The sequence below is a fragment of the Musca autumnalis genome, unplaced genomic scaffold, assembly GCF_047663935.1.
Source record: "Musca autumnalis isolate F117 unplaced genomic scaffold, ASM4766393v1 scaffold_4, whole genome shotgun sequence".
Lineage (NCBI taxonomy): Eukaryota > Metazoa > Arthropoda > Insecta > Diptera > Muscidae > Musca > Musca autumnalis.
Genome location: NW_027411977.1, coordinates 227402625 through 227424239, shown reverse-complemented (window position 1 = coordinate 227424239; position 21615 = coordinate 227402625).

The following is a 21615-nucleotide window of genomic DNA, read 5'->3' as shown; positions in this document are numbered from 1 at the left end:
CGTGGATCTTTTAAATAATTTTTGCGACCCTTTCAAGGCTACGTGGATTTTTTAAATAATTTTTCCGACCCTTTGAAGGCTACGTGGATTTTTTAAATAATTTTTCCGACACTTTGAAGGCTACGTGGATTTTTTAAATAATTTTTGCGACCCTTTCAAGGCTACGTGGATTTTTTAAATAATTTTTCCGACCCTTTGAAGGCTACGTGGATTTTTTAAATAATTTTTCCGACCCTTTGAAGGCTACGTGGATTTTTTAAATAATTTTTCCGACCCTTTGAAGGCTACGTGGATTTTTTAAATAATTTTTCCGACCCTTTGAAGGCTACGTGGATTTTTTAAATAATTTTTCCGACCCTTTGAAGTCTACGTGGATTTTTTAAATAATTTTTCCGACCCTTTGGAGGCTACGTGGATTTTTTAAATAATTTTTCCGACCCTTTGAAGGCTACGTGGATTTTTTAAATAATTTTTCCGACCCTTTGAAGGCTACGTGGATTTTTTAAATAATTTTTCTGACCCTTTGAAAGCTACGTGGATTTTTTTAATAATTTTTCCGACCCTTTGAAGGCTACGTGGATTTTTTAAATAATTTTTCCGACCCTTTGAAGGCTACGTGGATTTTTTAAATAATTTTTCCGACCCTTTGAAGGCTACGTGGATTTTTTAAATAATTTTTCCGACCCTTTGAAGGCTACGTGGATTTTTTAAATAATTTTTCCGACCCTTTGAAGGCTACGTGGATTTTTTAAATAATTTTTCCGACCCTTTGAAGGCTACGTGGATTTTTTAAATAATTTTTCCGACCCTTTGAAGGCTACGTGGATTTTTTAAATAATTTTTCCGACCCTTTGAAGGCTACGTGGATTTTTTAAATAATTTTTCCGACCCTTTGAAGGCTACGTGGATTTTTTAAATAATTTTTCCGACCCTTTGAAGGCTACGTGGATTTTTTAAATAATTTTTCCGACCCTTTGAAGGCTACGTGGATTTTTTAAATAATTTTTCCGACCCTTTGAAGGCTACGTGGATTTTTTAAATAATTTTTCCGACCCTTTGAAGGCTACGTGGATTTTTTAAATAATTTTTCCGACCCTTTGAAGGCTACGTGGATTTTTTAAATAATTTTTCCGACCCTTTGAAGGCTACGTGGATTTTTTAAATAATTTTTCCGACCCTTTGAAGGCTACGTGGATTTTTTAAATAATTTTTCCGACCCTTTGAAGGCTACGTGGATTTTTTAAATAATTTTTCCGACCCTTTGAAGGCTACGTGGATTTTTTAAATAATTTTTCCGACCCTTTGAAGGCTACGTGGATTTTTTAAATAATTTTTCCGACCCTTTGAAGGCTACGTGGATTTTTTAAATAATTTTTCCGACCCTTTGAAGGCTACGTGGATTTTTTAAATAATTTTTCCGACCCTTTGAAGGCTACGTGGATTTTTTAAATAATTTTTCCGACCCTTTGAAGGCTACGTGGATTTTTTAAATAATTTTTCCGACCCTTTGAAGGCTACGTGGATTTTTTAAATAATTTTTCCGACCCTTTGAAGGCTACGTGGATTTTTTAAATAATTTTTCCGACCCTTTGAAGGCTACGTGGATTTTTTAAATAATTTTTCCGACCCTTTGAAGGCTACGTGGATTTTTTAAATAATTTTTCCGACCCTTTGAAGGCTACGTGGATTTTTTAAATAATTTGTCCGACCCTTTGAAGGCTACGTGGATTTTTTAAATAATTTTTCCGACCCTTTGAAGGCTACGTGGATTTTTTAAATAATTTTTCCGACCCTTTGAAGGCTACGTGGATTTTTTAAATAATTTTTCCGACCCTTTGAAGGCTACGTGGATTTTTTAAATAATTTTTCCGACCCTTTGAAGGCTACGTGGATTTTTTAAATAATTTTTCCGACCCTTTGAAGGCTACGTGGATTTTTTAAATAATTTTTCCGACCCTTTGAAGGCTACGTGGATTTTTTAAATAATTTTTCCGACCCTTTGAAGGCTACGTGGATTTTTTAAATATTTGGATGCTACGTGGATTTTTTAAATAATTTTTTCAAATATTTGGATGCTACGTGGATTTTTTAAATAATTTTTTCGACCCTTTTGAGGCTACGTGGATTCTTTAAATAATTTTTTCGACCCTTTGGAGGCTACGTGGATTCTTTAAATAATTTTTTCGACCCTTTGGAGGCTACGTGGATTCTTTAAATAATTTTTTCGACCCTTTGGAGGCTACGTGGATTCTTTAAATAATTTTTTCGACCCTTTGGAGGCTACGTGGATTCTTTAAATAATTTTTTCGACCCTTTGGAGGCTACGTGGATTCTTTAAATAATTTTTTCGACCCTTTGGAGGCTACGTGGATTCTTTAAATAATTTTTTCGACCCTTTGGAGGCTACGTGGATTCTTTAAATAATTTTTTCGACCCTTTGGAGGCTACGTGGATTCTTTAAATAATTTTTTCCAGACTTTGGTGGATATGTGGATTTTTTAAATAATTTTTTAGATACTATGTAGATTTTTTAAATAATTTTGCAATCCTTTGGAGGCTTCGTGGATTTTTTTTTTTTAAATTGTTCGAACCTTTGGAGGCTGGTATTTAGAAGATCTACATAGTGGATTTGTGATTTTTAAGAAAATGATTTAAATTGCCTGCAGACTATATCTTAAATGTTCCAAAATCCCTTTATGGGAGTAAAAAATCTTGATAACGTAAATCAATAACAAAGCACTTTTTCAACACACCATGGTTTGACCTGAAGTCATAGCCATTTGTTTTTCTGCAATTGTCCTTACTTGCGTTATCAATGATCATCGGTTGAGATTTTTTTATTTCTTAGATTTTAAGAGATTTAAAGTAGCTCATCCGTTGAGAGAGATAACCATCGTTGTTATAACTGTTTCCTTCAAAATACTTTACTTCCGTTTTGATTTCAATCTAAAGGATTATTGGCTTATTTCAGGCACAGCATTTTTTTTTTTTTTTTTTTGAAAAAATAAAATTACTTTTGGCTGTGTGGGGAGAAGAAGTTATTTCTCCTTCTTTTTTCATTTATCATTCTCCTCTCAATTTACACATTCATTTTGTTTGCATATCCATCACCCCCATCACCACTCCTGCTCTAATATGTGGCCTTTGCTTATTCTCTCTACATCACACAAATATTTTTCCAAATTCCTTGAATTGCCATTTCAATTTCCTTGTGTTTCCTTTTTCTTTCTGAAAACTGCATTTTCCAGTTAAAAAAATATTAAATAACTTTGCATAATCTCTGAGCTGGACACTTTCACCTTTAACCTACTTTGCATATAAATCTCTTCTAATCCCAGGCCTTAATCCCTTTCTCTTTAAAACACTTTTTCTCAAAAACCACAAATCATCCTCAGAGTGATGATCGTGTCATAATAATCCGCAGTGGCAAAAATCTTGGCTCAAAAATGGAGCAAAACAATGGCTAATGTTTTGTAAACAAACTCTTAACTAAGTGCTAATCTCTTAACTACTCTACTTACTCAGTCACTGAGCCAGCGGATTATTACAGGCCAACCGAGGAAAGGACAATGGAGGGCCTACTCTTTAATACAACATTACAGCATGTCACAACACTCATGGAGTGCAGTGAAATGTGGTCGGACTTAATGAGACTTTAATGCAGGAAAAATGTCAGGTTGTGTCGCGTCATAAAATGGGTCATTACACAAAGGATAGCAAAATAAAACATTTGTTGACAAGACTTCTGTCATTGTTTAAGGTGTCTGTCATTTTCTCTCTCTCGGGATAAAGAGACAATAGTCAAGTTGAAAATTCACAACATTTTCGCACCTTTTTTGTTTTCTGCAACAAAACAAAAGAGAAAATAAAAATAGAAAATCTTTAAATTGTCACAAATCACATTTACCCCATACGCGAAGTGGCAATTGTTTTTTTGCTTTTTCCCACTTCAACACAAAGGTGCTTCACTACGATTGTGTGTGTGAACATTTGATCCTTTTTCTGTTGGTCCCTACCTGTCAAATGTCAATATTGTTGCAAACAGAGGGTTTTCAGTGGCAAAATAAAAATGAGTTTGCGTAAAATTTCTGAATGTGCATTTTGATTTGAACAATTACACAATTGAGCGACAGCAGGCAAATGCAGGCCATAATCATTTCAGAAGGGTGCAATGGAATGACAAATTTGCAGCTAAATATTGAATTACATAGAGCTTGCATCATGTCTACTCACTACAATTAGGAACATATTAGAGATGGGCAGCCAAATAATTTTGAAAATATGTCTTTGAAATCAAACTGTCATATAAAAGAGATAAAGCGAGCTAAAGAGGGTCTTTATAGACAAGTTGAAGAGCACGAAGGCCAGACAAAAAGGGAGCCAGAAAGTAGATTTTATTATTAAAAAATCCAGAATCCAAAAAGATGAAAAAAAAATTATTTAGTAGCCTTCAAAGGGTCAAAAAAAATATTTAAAACATCCACGTAGCGTCAAAGGGTCGAAAAAATTATTTAAAAAAATCCACGTAGCCTCCAAAGGGTGGAAAAAATTATTTAAAAAATCCACGTAGCCTGCAAAGGGTGGAAAAAAATATTTAAAAAATCCACATAGCCTTCAAAGGGTCGAAAAAATTATTTAAAAAAATCCACGTAGCCTCCAAAGGGTCTAAAAATTACGTAAAAAATCCACCTAGCCTCCAAAGGGTCAAAAAAATTATTTTAAAAACCCAAAGGGTCGGAAAAAATTATTTAACAAATCCACGTAGCCTGCAAAGGTTCGGAAAAATTATTTAAAAAATCCACGTAGCATGCAAAGGTTCGGAAGAATTATTTAAAAAATCCACGTAACCTCCAAAGGGTCGAAAAAATTATTTAAAAAATCCACTTACCCTCCAAAGGGTCGGAAAAAATTATTTAAAAAATCCACGTAGCCTGCGAAGTGTGGAAAATTTTTTTAAAAAATCCACGTAGCCTTCGAAGTGTGGAAAAATTTTTTTAAAAAATCCACGTAGCCTGCGAAGTGTGGAAAATTTTTTTTAAAAAATCCACGTAGCCTGCAAAGGCTCGGAAAAATTATTTAAAAAATCCACGTAGCCTGCAAAGGCTCGGAAAAATTATTTAAAAAATCCACGTAGCCTGCAAAGGCTCGGAAAAATTATTTAAGAAATCCACGTAGCCTGCAAAGGCTCGGAAAAATTATTTAAAAAATCCACGTAGCCTGCAAAGGATCGGAAAAATTATTTAAAAATTCACGTAGCCTGCAAAGGCTCGGAAAAGTTATTTAAAAAATCCACGTAGCCTGCAAATGCTAGGAAAAATTATTTAAAAAATCCACATAGCCTGCAAAGGCTCGGAAAAATTATTTAAAAAATCCACGTAGCCTGCAAAGGCTCGGAAAAATTATTTAAAAAATCCACGTAGCCTGCAAAGGCTCGGAAAAGTTATTTAAAAAATCCACGTAGCCTGCAAAGGCTCGGAAAAATTATTTAAAAAATCCACGTAGCCTGCAAAGGCTCGGAAAAATTATTTAAAAAATCCACGTAGCCTGCAAAGGCTCGGAAAAATTATTTAAAAAATCCACGTAGCCTGCAAAGGCTCGGAAAAATTATTTAAAAAATCCACGTAGCCTGCAAAGGCTCGGAAAAGTTATTTAAAAAATCCACGTAGCCTGCAAAGGCTCGGAAAAATTATTTAAAAAATCCACGTAGCCTGCAAAGGCTCGGAAAAATTATTTGAAAAAATCCACGTAGCCTGCAAAGGGTCGAAAAAGTTATTTTAATAAATCCACGTAGCCTCCAAAAGGTCGATTATTTAAGAAATCCACGTAGCCTGCAAAGTCTCCAAAAACTATTTCAATAATCCAAGTAGCCTCCTTGAAAGTCCTTCAAAATTATTCTTACAAAAATATTTCCTAAAATTTGTCACTGAAAGTCCTCAATTTTTTTAATCGTAATAACAATTCCGTTATGTCATTAAAAAATCTTAAAAATGCACAATTGTATTAAAAAAAGTATTCTTAAAAAAAACACAATTAAAGTTAATCTAAAAATATTCCCATTTTGTCTCCTCAAAAAATTAATAATTTTAAAATTCTCCTCCCTTGTTTTTCTTTTTGTGGTTTACTGTGGCGAAACATGAAACCAGTTTTTAATTAATTAAAATAATACAAAAACTTCACACTCATAATTAAATTCCTCAGAGACTTAATAATTGTGTGTGTTTTTTACAAGAAAAAAAATTGGTGTGTGCTGCTGTGTGACAACCCCTACAAATGCTATGGGCCCCAAAAGGGACAAAGCGTTGTGTTGAAGAAGTGGTAAATGGACACCTCACGACAATAAATCACAAATCTCTGCAATGTGTTTCCACTTTCTTCCCCTTTAGTCATTATGTCTCCTAGAGAAATTTAGTTGGCGCTGTACAATATTTTAGTAGCATCATTTTACAAGGCACACACCATGACAGACCGGCTACATAGACTACCCCCACCTTTAATCCACCAGTGGCTAATTTAAAAAGCCTGCCATATGCTTGGACACAGTCGGTCCGTCCAGCCAGCCATCCAGTCAGTGATTTTCTTTGTCGGATTGCCGTTGTTATGTTTAGTGGCTGTCTTAATTAACAGTTTAAGGAAAACATTCTGGCGATCGAAAGAGGAGGGTGGTATGACAAAGGAAGGGTAATGGGGAACATTTCTTGCAGTTATATAATGTACAATTTTCGATTTTTTATAAAATTTTTGGAAGTATGGTGGATTTTTTATTTATTTGAAATATTTGTTATAATAAAAAATAAAATTAAAAATCATATAGACCTCTGAATCGGACAATATTACTATATTTTGAGTTTTTAAAAATATTTTAAAGTACGAACATTTGTTGTTGGCCTCCTAAAATTTTTTAAAAAATATTTTTAAAATAGGAGGGTTGGCGTTTTTTATTTTTAAAATATATAATTTTTTATTATTACTTTTTGAGGTCTAAGCGTGGATTTAAAAATATTCTTAAAATGTGTTAAATACTTTTTAAATATTTTAAAATTTTTTCCTTGTGTTTTTCAACAATTTATTTCAAATATCTTTTAAATATCAAATATCTTTTAAATGTATTTACAGTCGTTCCGACCTTGTGGATTTTTTCAACTACTATTATTTTATTATTGTTTCAAATATTTTTTAAAAAGTTTTAAAGTAGTTTCCACCTCTACACATGGTATTTTAAAAATATTTTTAAATAGTTTTCAGATTTCTATACGTGGATTTTATAAAAATATTATAAATACAATTATATTTTTAATGTTTTTTTTAATTATTTCTGACCTTAAATTTTTTAAAAAAATATTTGAAAGGTCTACCAGTCTCTAAAATATTTTATAAAAAATATTTTTAAAATATATAATTTTATTATTTTTTAAATCTAAACGCGTATTAAAATAATTAAATATTTTTTAAAATATTCTTAAAATATTTATAAAAATATTATTTTATAAAAATATTATTTTTTATATTTTTATTGTTTTTTAATTATTTCTGACTTCTTAATAAATTTGTAAAAAAATTGGAAGGTTTTTCAGTCTCTAAACGTGGATTTTATAAAAATATATTTATGATGTTAATATTTTTAAACGTCTAAAAGTGGATTTAAAATATTTTAAAAAAATTTTTTTTCAAATATTTTTTTTTTAACTTTTCCACATCTAAAGAGGTTTTTTAATATTTTTGTTTTATTATTAAAAAAAAAATTAATTAATAGCTAATTATTTTAAAGTCGTTCCCACCTCTGAACATGATTTTTTAAAAATATTTTTTCAATCATTGAGACCTCTACGTTTATTTTATAAAAATATATAAAATATTTGTATACATATTTTGAATGTTTTTCCTCTTTAAAGTTTATTTCTGGATATATTTTTAAATATTTATTAATTGTTTTTGAAGGTCTTTCAAATCTTTCCTATTCTCTCCCTGCCTAACCAACCGCCCCTCGTTTCATTTATGTGTGACTAGTCTAAGTACCAATACATATCGCCTAACCTATTCACCCCTTTCTAACTGCAGAGGCGTGTTGTTGGGAGACACGTGTTGCAACTTAGTAACAAGCGAATGACTGCCTGCATCCATGTACAAGTAATTAGTCGAGGCTAAAATATGTTTAGGATAGTTTAAAGATCCGCTGCAAGTATTTTATAGACGAGAGCATAATGGGGTGGATTGAATTGAAGCATAATTTAAAGGAGCTAAATGAAGTCTTTGAAAAGAGAAGACTTCCTAAGGTTCCCAGATCGTTTATAGATGAAAGGCTTTGAGATGATATTCTCACTTTTAATAACATAAGAAGTCTTCTGTCAATCTAGAGATCACTTTTAACAGCTTTTTCTCTATAGTTGTCCGTTTGGAGGTCTTTAGTAGCCCTTCCATCTTAAGACGACCTTAGGAATAAAAGCCCTTTAAGCATATCTTCTATCTATAGGATATCGGTAGAAGTCCTTCATCTTTAGACGACCTTCTGAAACACCTTCTACAGATGACCTTCTGGATGTCTTTATATAGTATGTCCACAGAAGATAATACCCCTTGTTTATATACAAGGTCGTTAGCAAATATTTTATTCATAGCGGATCTTTACGAGTTCTCCTAAATTAAGCACTCTCTTCTATCTTCTATAAAAGCACTCAGGTTGAGTACTTTCTATAGAAGATCGTCAAAAAGAGGTTCTCTTTTTATAATAGACCTTTAGGAGTTCTTCTGCCCAGCAAAATGTTTGTAGCCAAAGAAGTAGTTGAATCATGAGTGCAAGTGATTTCGGACTACATCTTTTTACGTGAAAGAAGTCATGATTTTTACAAGGGCATGGTGCAGTGAGGATACTGTCTAATTTGCTTCTTAAGCACACTTTTTGCATTAGTTCTTTGTAGTGAATAAATATACATTCCATGGAAAGTATTTTGAATTGCTTTTTCGATTCATTTAAAAATTGATTCGCAAGCATGCAATTTGAGGATATGGGAGAAGTTAACATCTATTAAGCGAGGATTTTCACTGATTTGAGACCTCAGGGCCATTTGGAAAAGGTATTTAAAAGAGTTGTGGTAACTTCTAATTAATATTTATGGCCTCTTTTTCTAGTTTCGTTCAAATTACTACCAAACTCATGTTTTTGTGGAACATTTTTGTTTGAAAAAACAGTAGTTTGATAATAGTTCGATAGTATTAATGAAATTGAAATATAATGAATATAAAACAATGGAATATCTCAAATAAATCATTTTAAAAAGCGACTGAGTGCAAATAAAAATCAAATACTTTTATTCTAGAAAGTTAGCTTTTATTACTCAAAAATACCCAAAAACATCTTAAAACGCTTCTTGCATAGAGTCATGCCAATATGGGATAAATATCTAAAATTGATTGCTGACTTCTTTCACGTAAAAAAGACATAGGGGGTTATCATGAATGAAATTTCCCCGTGAGTTTCGTCCTTCCGCCTTTCCAACTTAAGGGAGAAATTTAAAATATTCACGGGGAATTGCCGTTCATGATAACTCCAATAGTCACTTGCAATCATGATTCAACTACTTTTTTGGCTACAAACAAATATGCAGTCTGACATTTCTTGCACCTATGACTATCTTTTTGGATACAAACATTTTGCTGAGTAATTAAAATACCATAAAATAAATTGTTTCTTGTGTTCTTAAGCATTTTATTTGCAAAAAGTTATTATAAATGTAAACATTGCTAAAATGTGAAAATTTTGTGAAATGGATTCAAATCGGACATTGTCAAAATGTGAAGAACGGAATGCATTTTTCATGACTCTGCGCTGACTGCTTCTAAAAAAGCTATTCAATCACTACTTCACATAGAACAACTTCAAATAAATTTTGCTGGGTGTCTAAGGAAGACTTCATACACAAGAACGTCATAAGATTTTCCATCTATAAAAAACCTTTAGGAAGTCCTCCGTCTATAGAAGATACCGGACCTTTTATGAACTCGTTAGAAGGAATTATTTCTATAGAAAACCTTTAAAAGGGTTTTCTATCTATTGGAGATCTCTGAAAGTATTTTTTTATTTTAATGTGAATTTAATAAAGACTTTCTGGAGGTACTCTATTTATAGAAGAGGTATTGGTTCTATAAAATACCTTTGGGAGCTCTTCTGTCTACAGAATACTAATTACACAAGAACGCTGGAAGGTCTTCCCTCTATAAAAGTCCGCCAGAAGGACAACTAGACCCCCAGTAGTCTTCTGTTTGAGCACCAGATGGTCGACTTTCTACAAAACTGTCGTGGGGAGTAATTTTTATAGAAGACCGTTAAAAGGTCTATGATATCTCTGGAAGTTTTTTTTCAACAGGCCTTATGTTGCCTATAGAAAACTGCTTCTGTTGTTCTGTTATCTATAGAAGATCTCAATAGATCATATGTAGTCTATAGGCAACCTCAATCCATGAAAGACCTCAAGAAGTCTTCTGTTCTCAATAGAAGATCTCAAAAGGTCGTTGGTGTCTGTAGAATACCTCAAGAGGTCTTCTGTTTTCCATAGAAAGTCTCAAAAAGTTTTCTGTTGTCCCGATTAGACCTCAAGAGGTCTTCTGTTGTCCATAGAAGACCTCAGAAGGTCATTTCTGTCCATAGAAAACCTCATGAACGCTTCTGTTGTCCAATGATTGCCTCAAAAGGTCTTCCGTTGTCCATAGGTGAACTCAAAAGGTCTTTGGTGTCTATAAAATACCTCAAAACGTCTTCTTTTGTTTATAGGAGACCTCAAGAGGTCTTCTTTTGCCTATACAAGATTTTGGGAGGTTTTCTGTTGTATATGGAAGACCTCAAGAGGCCTTCTGATGTCCATAGAAGACCTCAGAAGGTCATTTCTGTCCATAGAAAACCTCATGAACGCTTCTGTTGTCCAATGATTGCCTCAAAAGGTCTTCCGTTGTCCATAGGTGAACTCAAAAGGTCTTTGGTGTCTATAAAATACCTCAAAACGTCTTCTTTTGTTTATAGGAGACCTCAAGAGGTCTTCTTTTGCCTATACAAGATTTCAGGAGGTTTTCTGTTGTATATGGAAGACCTCAAGAGGCCTTTTGATGTCCATAGAAGACCTCAAGAGATCTTCTGTTGTCTATAAAAGACTTCGAGAGGTCTTCTGTTGTCTATAGTAGACCTCAAGAGGTCTTCTGTTGCCTATAAAAGAATTCAAGAGGTCTTTTGTTGTCCATGAAACACCTCGGACCGTCTTCTGTTGTCCATAGAAGTCTTCAGGAGGTCTTCTGCTGTCTATAGAAGACCTCAAAAGGTCTTTGGTGTCCATAGAAGACCTCAATATGGCTTTGGTGTCCACAGAAGACCTCGAGAGGCCCTACGTTGTCTATAGAAGCTCTCAAGAGGTCTTCTATTGCCATAGACGACTTCAGGAGGTCTTCTGCTGTCCATCGAAGACATTAAGAGGTCTTCTGTTGTCCATAAAAGACCCCAAGAGGTGTTCTGTTGTCCATAGAAGGCCTCAGAAGGTCATTTCGTCCATAGAAGACCTCGAAAGGTCTTCTGTTGTCCATCGAAGACCTCAAGAAGTTTTCTGTTGACATAGATGACCTTAAGATCTAAGAATGACTTTCGTGTCCATAGACGACCTCGAGACGTATTCTGTTATCAATAAAAGACCTCACAAAGTCTTCTGTTATCCAGAGAAAAGCTCAAGAGGTCTTCTGTTGTCCATAGATGACCTCAAAAGGTCTCTGGTGTTCATAGAAGACCTAAGAAGGTCTCTGGTGTTCATAGAAGACCTCGGGAGGTATTCTGTTGTCAATAGAAGACCTCAATAGGTCTTCTGTTGTCCAGAGAAGACCTCAAGAAGTCTTATGTTGTCCATAGATAACCTCAAAAGGTCTCTGGTGTTCATAGAAGACCTAAGAAGGTCTTTCGTGTCCATAGAAGACATGGAGAGGTGTTCTGTTATCCATAGAAGACCTCAAGTGGTCTTCTGTTGCCCATAGAATACCTCGAGAGGTATTCTGTTGTCCATAGAAGACCTCAAGAGGTCTTCTGATTTCCATAGAAGACCTCAAAAGGTCTTCTGTTGCCCAACGAAGACCTCCAGAAGTTTTCTGTTGACATAGATGACCTTAAGATGTCTCTGGTGTCCATAGAAGATCTAAGAATGACTTTCGTGTCCATAGACGACCCCGAGACGTATTCTGTTGTCAATAGAAGACCTCAATAGGTCTTCTGTTATCCAGAGAAAAGCTCAAGAGGTCTTCTGTAGTCCATAGATGACCTCAAAAGGTCTTCTGTTGCCCAACGAAGACCTCCAGAAGTTTTCTGTTGACATAGATGACCTTAAGATGTCTCTGGTGTCCATAGAAGATCTAAGAATGACTTTCGTGTCCATAGACGACTCCGAGACGTATTCTGTTGTCAATAGAAGACCTCAATAGGTCTTCTGTTATCCAGAGAAAAACTCAAGAGGTCTTCTGTAGTCCATAGATGACCTCAAAAGGTCTCTGCAGTTCATAGAAGACCTAACAAGGTCTTTCGTGTCCATAGAAGACCTCAATAGGTATTCTGTTGTCAACAGGTGCATAGATGACCTCAAAAGGTCTCTGGTGTTCATAGAAAACCTAAGGAGGGATTTTCGTGTCCATAGAAGACCTCGCGAGGTCTTCTGTTGCCCATAGATGACCTCAAGAAGTCTTCTGTTGTCCATACATGACCTCAAAAGGTCCCTGGTATTCATAAAAGACCTAAGAAGGTCTTTCGGGTCCATGGAAGACATGGAGACGTGTTCTGTTATCCATAGAAGACCTCAAGTGGTCTTTTGTTGTTCATAGAATACCTCAAGAGGTCTTCTGTTGTCCATAGAAGACCTCAAGAGGACTTCTGTTGCCCATAGAAGACTTCAAGAGGTCATATGTTGCGCATAAAATACCTCAGTCGGTTTCTGTTATAGAAAACTCAAGAAGACAGATGTCTTGAAAGGTAATTTGTTGTCCATAGAAGACAGCGAAAGGTGTTCTGTTGTAAATAGAAGACCACAAAGAGGTCCCAAGTGGTTTTCTGTTGTCCATAGAAGATGGCGAAAGTGGTTCTGTTGACCATAGAAAACCTCAAAAGGACGTTGGTGTCTATAAAAGATCTCAAGAGATTTCCTGTTGTCTACGACCTCAGGCGGTCTTCTGTAGCCCATAAAAGACTTCAGGAGATCTTCTATTGTCTATGGAAGATCGCAAGAGGTCTTCTGTTGTCCACATATGACCTTAAAACGTCTTTGGTGCCCATAGATGACATCAAAAAATCTCTGGTGTCCATAGAAGACCTAAGAGGTATTTTTTGTTCATAGAAGAACTCGAGAGGTATTATGTTGTCCATAGAAGACCTCAGAAGATTTCTGTCCATAGAAGACCTCAGAAGGTCATTTCCGTCCATAGAAGACCTCAGAAGGTCATTTCTGTCCATAGAAGACCTCGAAAGGTCTTCTGTTGTCCATAGAAGACCTCAAGAAGTTTTCTGTTGACATAGAAAGTCTCAAAAAGTTTTCTGTTGTCCCGATTAGACCTCAAGAGGTCTTCTGTTGTCAATAGAAGACCTCAAGAAGTCTTCTGTTGTCCATAGATGACCTCAAAAGGTCCCTGGTATTCATAAAAGACCTAAGAAGGTCTTTCGGGTCCATGGAAGACATGGAGACGTGTTCTGTTATCCATAGAAGACCTCAAGTGGTCTTTTGTTGTTCATAGAATACCTCAAGAGGTCTTCTGTTGTCCATAGAAGACCTCGAAAGGTCTTCTGTTGTCCATCGAAGACCTCCAGAAGTTTTCTGTTGACATAGATGACCTTAAGATGTCTCTGGTGTCCATAGAAGATCTAAGAATGACTTTCGTGTCCATAGACGACCTCGAGACGTATTCTGTTATCAATAGAAGACCTCAATACGTCTTCTGTTGTCCAGAGAAGACCTCCAGAGGTCTTCTGTTGTCCATAGATGACCTCAAAAAGTCTCTGGTGTTCATAGAAAACCTAAGAAGGCCTTTCGTGTCCATAGCAGACATGGAGAGGTGCTCTGTTATCCATAGAAGACCTCAAGTGGTCTTCTGCTGTCCATAGACTACCTCGAGAGGTATTCTATTGTTCATAGAAGACCTCGATAGGTATTCTGTTGTCAATGGAAGACCTTAGAAGGTTATTTCTATCCATAGAAGACCTCAAGAGGTCTTCTGTTGTCCATAGAAGACCTCAAAAGGTCTTCTGATGTCCATAGAAGACCTCAAGAGGTCATCTGATGTCCATGGAAGACCTCAAGAGGTCCTCTGTTGTCCATAGATGACATCAAAAATCTCCGGTGTCCATAGAAGACCTAAGAAGGTATTTTTTGTTCATAGAAGAACTCGAGAGGTATTCTGTTGTCCATAGAAGACCTCAGAAGGTCATAGAAGACCTCAAGAGGTCCTCTGTTGTCCATAGATCACATCAAAAAATCTCTGGTGTCCATAGAAGACCTAAGAAGGTATTTTTTGTTTATAGAAGAACTCGAGGGGTATTATGTTGCCCATAGAAGACCTCAGAAGGTCATTTCTGACCATAGAAGACCTCAAGAGGTCTTCTGTTGTCCATAGAAGACCTCAAGAGGTCCTCTGTTGTCCATAGATGACATAAAAAAATCTCTGGTGTCCATAGAAGACCTAAGAAGATATTTTTTGTTCATAGAAGAACTCGAGAGGTATTCTGTTGTCCATAGATGACCTCAAAAGGTCATTTCGGACCATAGAAGACCTCAAGAGGTATTATGTTGTCCATAGAAGACCTCATGAGGTCCTCTGTTGTCCATAGATGACATCAAAAAATCTCTGGTGTCCATAGAAGACCAAAGAAGGTATTTTTTGTTCATAGAAGAACTCGAGAGGTATTCTGTTGTCCATAGAAGACCTCAGAAGGTCATTTCGGACCATAGAAGACCTCAAGAGGTATTATGTTGTCCATAGAAGACCTCATGAGGTCCTCTGTTGTCCATAGATGACATCAAAAAATCTCTGGTGTCCATAGAAGACCTAAGAAGCTATTTTTTGTTCATAGAAGAACTCGAGGGGTATTCTGTTGCCCATAGAAGGCCTCAGAAGGTCATTTCGGACCATAGAAGACCTCAAGAGGTATTATGTTGCCCATAGAAGACTTCAGGAGGTCTTCTTTTATCCACAGAAGACCTCAAAAGGGCTTGGTGTCCATAGAAGACCTAAATAGGTCTTCTGTTGTCCATGATTGATCTCAGGAGGTCTTCTGTTCTGCATAGAAGACATAAAGAGGTCTTATGTTGCCCATGAAATACCTCGGGCAGTCTTCTGTTGTCCATAGAAGACTTCAGGAGGCCTTCTGTTTTCCACGGAAGATCTCAATAGGCCTTCTATTGTCTATAGAAAGCCTTAAGAGGTCTTCTGTTGTCCATAGAAGACTTCAAAAGGTTTTTGATGTCCATAGAAGACCTCAATAGGTATTCTTTTGTCTTTAGAAGAATGTAATAGGTATTTTGTTGTCTATAGAAGACCTCAAGAAGTCTTCTGTTGTTCATAGAAGACCTCAAGAGGTTTTCTGTTGACCATGAAGGACTTCAAGAAGTCTCTCTGTTGACCTCAGTAGATGTTTTGTGGTCGCTAAAAGACCTCAGGCGGTATTTTGTTGTCCAAAGAAGACTTCAGAAGGTGTTCTATTGTTTATAAAAGACTTTCCGAAGATATTCTATCTATAGAACATCTCAGTGGCGACGTCTATCTTTAATTGATCTCAAGAAGCTCTTCCATCTATAGGAGACCTTAAGGTGTCTTCTTCTAGCTTTCGAATAGTTTTAGACGGTCTTCTATCTTGAGAAGACCTTTCAGACGACTTCTATATTTAGAAAACCTTTGGTGGGTCTTCTAACATTGGAAATCATTTCATTTATAGAACGCCTTTAAGCTGCCTTCTATTCTGAGAAGGCACGTCTCCCAAAGATAATTTTCGTCTACATTCGATTTATACAAAAATGTTTTATAGACGTCCTTCTACAGAGGACCTGTGTAACGAATATCCTTTTTTATGACATACGAGTTTCCAACGTTTAGAGCACCTCTTTACAATCATTAATAAATATAATGCAGTTTAAGGTTCTTCCAATGTTTCGAACCACCTTAATGTCCACATGTCTATCTATGCTCCACTGCATTTTGTTAGTGCACAGAAAGAGAGGAGAAAGGTGTAACGAATTTGAGACCTCATTTAAAAGTTGTGCCTGAGTCAAATTTCCAAAAATTTAGTTTTGACATTCTTCAATTTAGAGAATGACTAATTAGAGCAAATAAATATTGAAAAAATAATGAAACTTAAAAATGTTAAAACAAAAATGTAAATATTAAAAAAAAAAACTAAAAAATATTTTTAATACACAAAAACTAAAATTTAAAATTTTTATTTTAATTATTATTTTAATAAAAAAAATATTTTTTTCATTTTTTTACATTATTTCCCCAAAAAAAAATTGATTTAATAAACCCCTTTTTTACAAAACAACTCCCCGTAGATTTAATTAACACCGCAATCAAAAGACCAAACAAAGTGGAACATATGTTTTCCCAGTCGTTTAACAACCTCTTCCTAATGATGAACAGCCAGCCACAACCACAAATAACCAGTCACGAAAATGTCCTTTCGTTACCAGCGGCAGAACATCGGCAATATTTCAGTGATTTTTTTCGTCTCAACTTCATTGAACCTTGTAATTCCTCTGGGAGAGTCCTGACGAACAAATTAAAACCAAATGTTTGTAAATTTCATTTAACTCAAATTGGGGTTTCCTACCGCATACTGGTGTTATTCCTGTTGTTGCTCGCAGAAACCAGGGGATGTTTTTCCTTAGTTTTTCATTCATAACCTTTCTAAACAATAGCTAGCTACTACCCAGAGTATGTCCTTCCGTTTGGCCTTTTTTTTGCATTCTCCAGCTTAGCTATCGGGCCCTGTAAAATGAGCAATAACAAACAGCAACAGCAACAACAACAAATTGTCATCATTTTGTGTGTGTGTGTGTGTCTGTCTGTGAGCGTAGCAAATCTTTATATGATTTAATTGTAATTTGATATGCTTACTGGATTTGCCTTCCCCGGTGAAGTGTTGTTGTGATTCTTTTCTTTATCCAACTTTTGTTTTTTGCCATTGCGTATTTTTCATATGTATGTCCTTCCTCCTCATCGCCCGAAGTATCCTTGGGTAACGTTTATTTGTTTGTTTCTGTGCGGACGGTTTTATGCCACCACATCCTTTTGTGTCTTTATTGGGTTTTAATCCTGTTGCATGTTGTCATTCCGTATTAAAGCTACTCGAAAGACTCCTCCCATTTCAGCGAAACAAAATGGAATTGAAATAAACACACAAAGGTATGAAGTTGTAATTGAATATGTATTTGAGATGAAATTCAATTAAAGCACCTGAGAAGTGTGGGAATTTGGAAGATTAACAAATGGGAATTGATGGACTAGATAGGACCTTTAAAGACGACTTTAAGGTAACATTTACAGACGAGCTGAAGCAGGTTGTACTTATAGACATAAAAAAGTGCATCTTTAAGGCGAGCAGAAGAAATTCTTTACAGACGTGGGACAGCTCATTATAGACAGATCACCTATAAACAAATGGGAATTTATAGACTAAATGGGGTCTTTAAAGACGACTTTAAGGAAGTATTTATGGATGAGCTATATTTGGTAGTAGGTATTTACAAACATGATAAAGTGCATATTTAAGACGAGCTGAAGAGATTTTTTACAGACGTCTGATATCTCTTTGTAGACAGGTCATCCAGGTCATCTTTAGGACGGCTTCTATCTATATGATACATTTATGTGAACTGAAGGGGGCCCTCTGCTTTAAAAGGCCTTCTATCTATAGAAGACCTAAAATAGCTTTTTAATCGACTGAAGAAGGCATTCTATTTAAAGAAGACCTTGACATTTCCATAGACTATCTTAGGCAGGTCTTCTTTCTAAAGCAGAACCTTATGAGGTCTTAATCTGTAGACCGGTAACAGAACGCCTCTTGAGCTCTTCAAAAATTAAGAAACTTGTTGGGACCTTCCGTAGGAAGATAAAGGACTATTGAGGTCTTCTATAGGCAAAAAAGGCCTCCTCAGGTATTCTATAGAAGAAATCTTTAGGTCTTCTATAAACAGCAGAGCAACACTTGTTGCTCTATAGATGACAGAAAACCTCTGCTGTTTGTCTAAATGCATCGGAAGACTTCTATAGGTAACGGAAGATATTTGAGGTCCTCTATAGGCAACAAAAGACCTCTGAAGGTATTCTACAAGCATCATAAGACATATTGAGGTCTTATATATGGCAACAAAAGACCTCTTGAGGTCTTTTTTAGGCAACAGAAAAGTTCTTCAGGTCTTCTATAGGCAACATAGCATCACTTTTGGTCTTCTTTAAGAGACAAAAGACCTCTCGAAGCTGTCTGAAGGCATCGGAAGACTAATTTTAGATCTTCTATAGGAAACAGAATACCTCTTGAGCTTTTCTAAGGACAAAAGGAGACCTCTTGAGGTCTTCTATTGGCAAAGGAAGACTTCTTAAGATCTTCTATAGGCAAAAAAAGTTTTCTTTGGGTCTTCTCTGGGCAACAGAAGACCTCTTGAGGTCTTCTATAGGCTACAGAAGACTTTTCGAGGTCTTTTGTACAATATAAAATATCTCTTAAGGTCTTCAATAGGCTAGAGAAGATCAATTGATGTCTAGAGGTCTTCTAAGGACAAAAAAAGACCTCTTGATTTCTTCTAAGGACAACAGAAGTCCTCCTGAGGTCTTCTATTGGTAAAATAAGACTTCTTGAGGTCTTCTATAGGCAACACAAGATCTTTTGTGGTCTTCAAGAAGCAGCAGAAGACATCTTGAAGTCATCTATAGGCAAGAGAAGACTTCTTGAGGTCTTCTTTAGGCAACAGAAAACCTCTTGATGTCTTTTATAGGCAACAGAAGATCTCTTGAGGTCTTCTATAGGTAACAAAAGACATCCTTAGGTCTTCTATAGGCAATAAAAGGCATCTTGAGGTCTTCTATAGGCAACGGAAAACATCTTGGTCTTCTATATGCAACAAAAGACGTCTTAAGGTCTTCTATAGGCATCAGAAGACTTCTTGAGGTCTTTCATAACCAACAGAAGACTTCTTGAGGTCTTTTATAGAAAACAGAAGATCTCTTGAGATCTTCTATAGGCAACAGAAGACATACTAAGGTCTTCTATAGACAACAAAAGACCTCTTGATATCTTCTATAGGCAACAGAAGACATCTTGAGGCCTTCTGTGGGCAACAGAATACAGAGGATACAGAAGATCTCATAAGGCCTTCAATAGGCAACCGAAGACCACTTGGGGTCTTCTATAGGCAACAGAAAAAATCTTGACCACATCACCTGTGGTCCTCTGAAGGAGAAAGAAGACCTCGGTGGGTAGTCTAAATACATCGGACGAACTGTTGAAGTATTCTATAGGCTACTGAGATCTTCTATTCTATAGAAGCCTCCTACGGAGGTCTTCTATTCTATAGAAACCTCCTACGGAGGTCTTCTATTCTATAGAAACCTCCTACGGAGGTCTTCTATTCTATAGAAACCTCCTACGGAGGTCTTCTATTCTATAGAAACCTCCTACGGAGGTCTTCTATTCTATAGAAGCCTCCTACGGAGGTCTTCTATTCTATAGAAGCCTCCTACGGAGGTCTTCTATTCTATAGAAGCCTCCTACGGAGGTCTTCTATTCTATAGAAGCCTCCTACGGAGGTCTTCTATTCTATAGAAGCCTCCTACGGAGGTCTTCTATTCTATAGAAGCCTCCTACGGAGGTCTTCTATTCTATAGAAGCCTCCTACGGAGGTCTTCTATTCTATAGAAGCCTCCTACGGAGGTCTTCTATTCTATAGAAGCCTCCTACGGAGGTCTTCTATTCTATAGAAGCCTCCTACGGAGGTCTTCTATTCTATAGAAGCCTCCTACGGAGGTCTTCTATTCTATAGAAGCCTCCTACGGAGGTCTTCTATTCTATAGAAGCCTCCTACGGAGGTCTTCTATTCTATAGAAGCCTCCTACGGAGGTCTTCTATTCTATAGAAGCCTCCTACGGAGGTCTTCTATTCTATAGAAGCCTCCTACGGAGGTCTTCTATTCTATAGAAGCCTCCTACGGAGGTCTTCTATTCTATAGAAGCCTCCTACGGAGGTCTTCTATTCTATAGAAGCCTCCTACGGAGGTCTTCTATTCTATAGAAGCCTCCTACGGAGGTCTTCTATTCTATAGAAGCCTCATACGGAGGTCTTCTATTCTATAGAAGCCACATACGGAGGTCTTCTATTTTATAGAAGCCTCCTACGGCGGTCTTCTTTTCTATAGAAGCCTCCTACGGCGGTCTTCTATTTTATAGAAGCCTCCTATTGAGGTCTTCTATTCTATAAAAGCCTCCTACGGAGGTCTTATATTCTATAGAAGCCTCCTATTGAGGTCTTCTATTCTATAGAAGCCTCCTACGGAGGTCTACTATTCTATAGAAGCCTCCTACGGAGGTCTTCTATTTTATAGAAGCCTCCTACGGTGGTCTTCTATTCTATAGAAGCCTCCTACGGCGGTCTCCTATTTTATAGAAGCCTCCTATTGAGGTCTTCAATTCTATAGAAGCCTCCTACGGAGGTCTTATATTCTATGGAAGCCTCCTATTGAGGTCTTCTATTCTATAGAAGCCTCCTACGGAGGTCTTCTATTCTATAGAAGCCACCTACGGAGGTCTTCTATTTTATAGAAGCCTCCTACGGCGGTCTTTTATTCTATAGAAGCCTCCTACGGCGGTCTTCTATTTTATAGAAGCCTCCTATTGAGGTCTTCTATTCTATAGAAGCCTCCTACGGAGGTCTTATATTCTATAGAAGCCTCCTATTGAGGTCTTCTATTCTATAGAAGCCTCCTACGGAGGTCTACTATTCTATAGAAGCCTCCTACGGAGGTCTTCGATTCTATCCTATAGAAACCTCCTACGGTGGTCTTCTATGCTATAGAAACCTCCTACGGAAGTCTTCCATTCTATTCTATAGAAACCTCCCACGGAGGTCTTCCATTCTATTCTATAGAAACCTCCTACGGAGGTCTTCCATTCTATTCATTCTATTCTGTAGAAACCTAATACGGAGGTCTTCTACCGGTACCAGAAGATCTCCTGAGGTGTTCTATAGACAACAGAAGACATTCTAAGGTCTTCTATAGGCAACATAAGACGCCTTAAAGGCTTCCATAGGCAACCGAAGACCTCTTGACCGCATCACCTGTGGTCTTCTGAAGGAGAAAGAAGACCTCGGGGGTACTCTAAAGGCATCGGACAAACTGTTGAGGTATTCCATAGGCTACTGAAGATCTCATGAGGTCTTCCAAAGGCACTAACGAGTTATTGTGGTCTTCTATAGGCAGCAGAAGATCTCTTAAGGTTTTCTATAGGCAACAGAAGATCTAGTGAGGTATGCTATTGGCAAGATCTCCTTAGGTCTTCTAATGGCTATAGAAGATTTCTCGGGGTCCTCTGTGGTAGATAGAAAACCTCTTGAGATCTTATGTGCGAGATTGA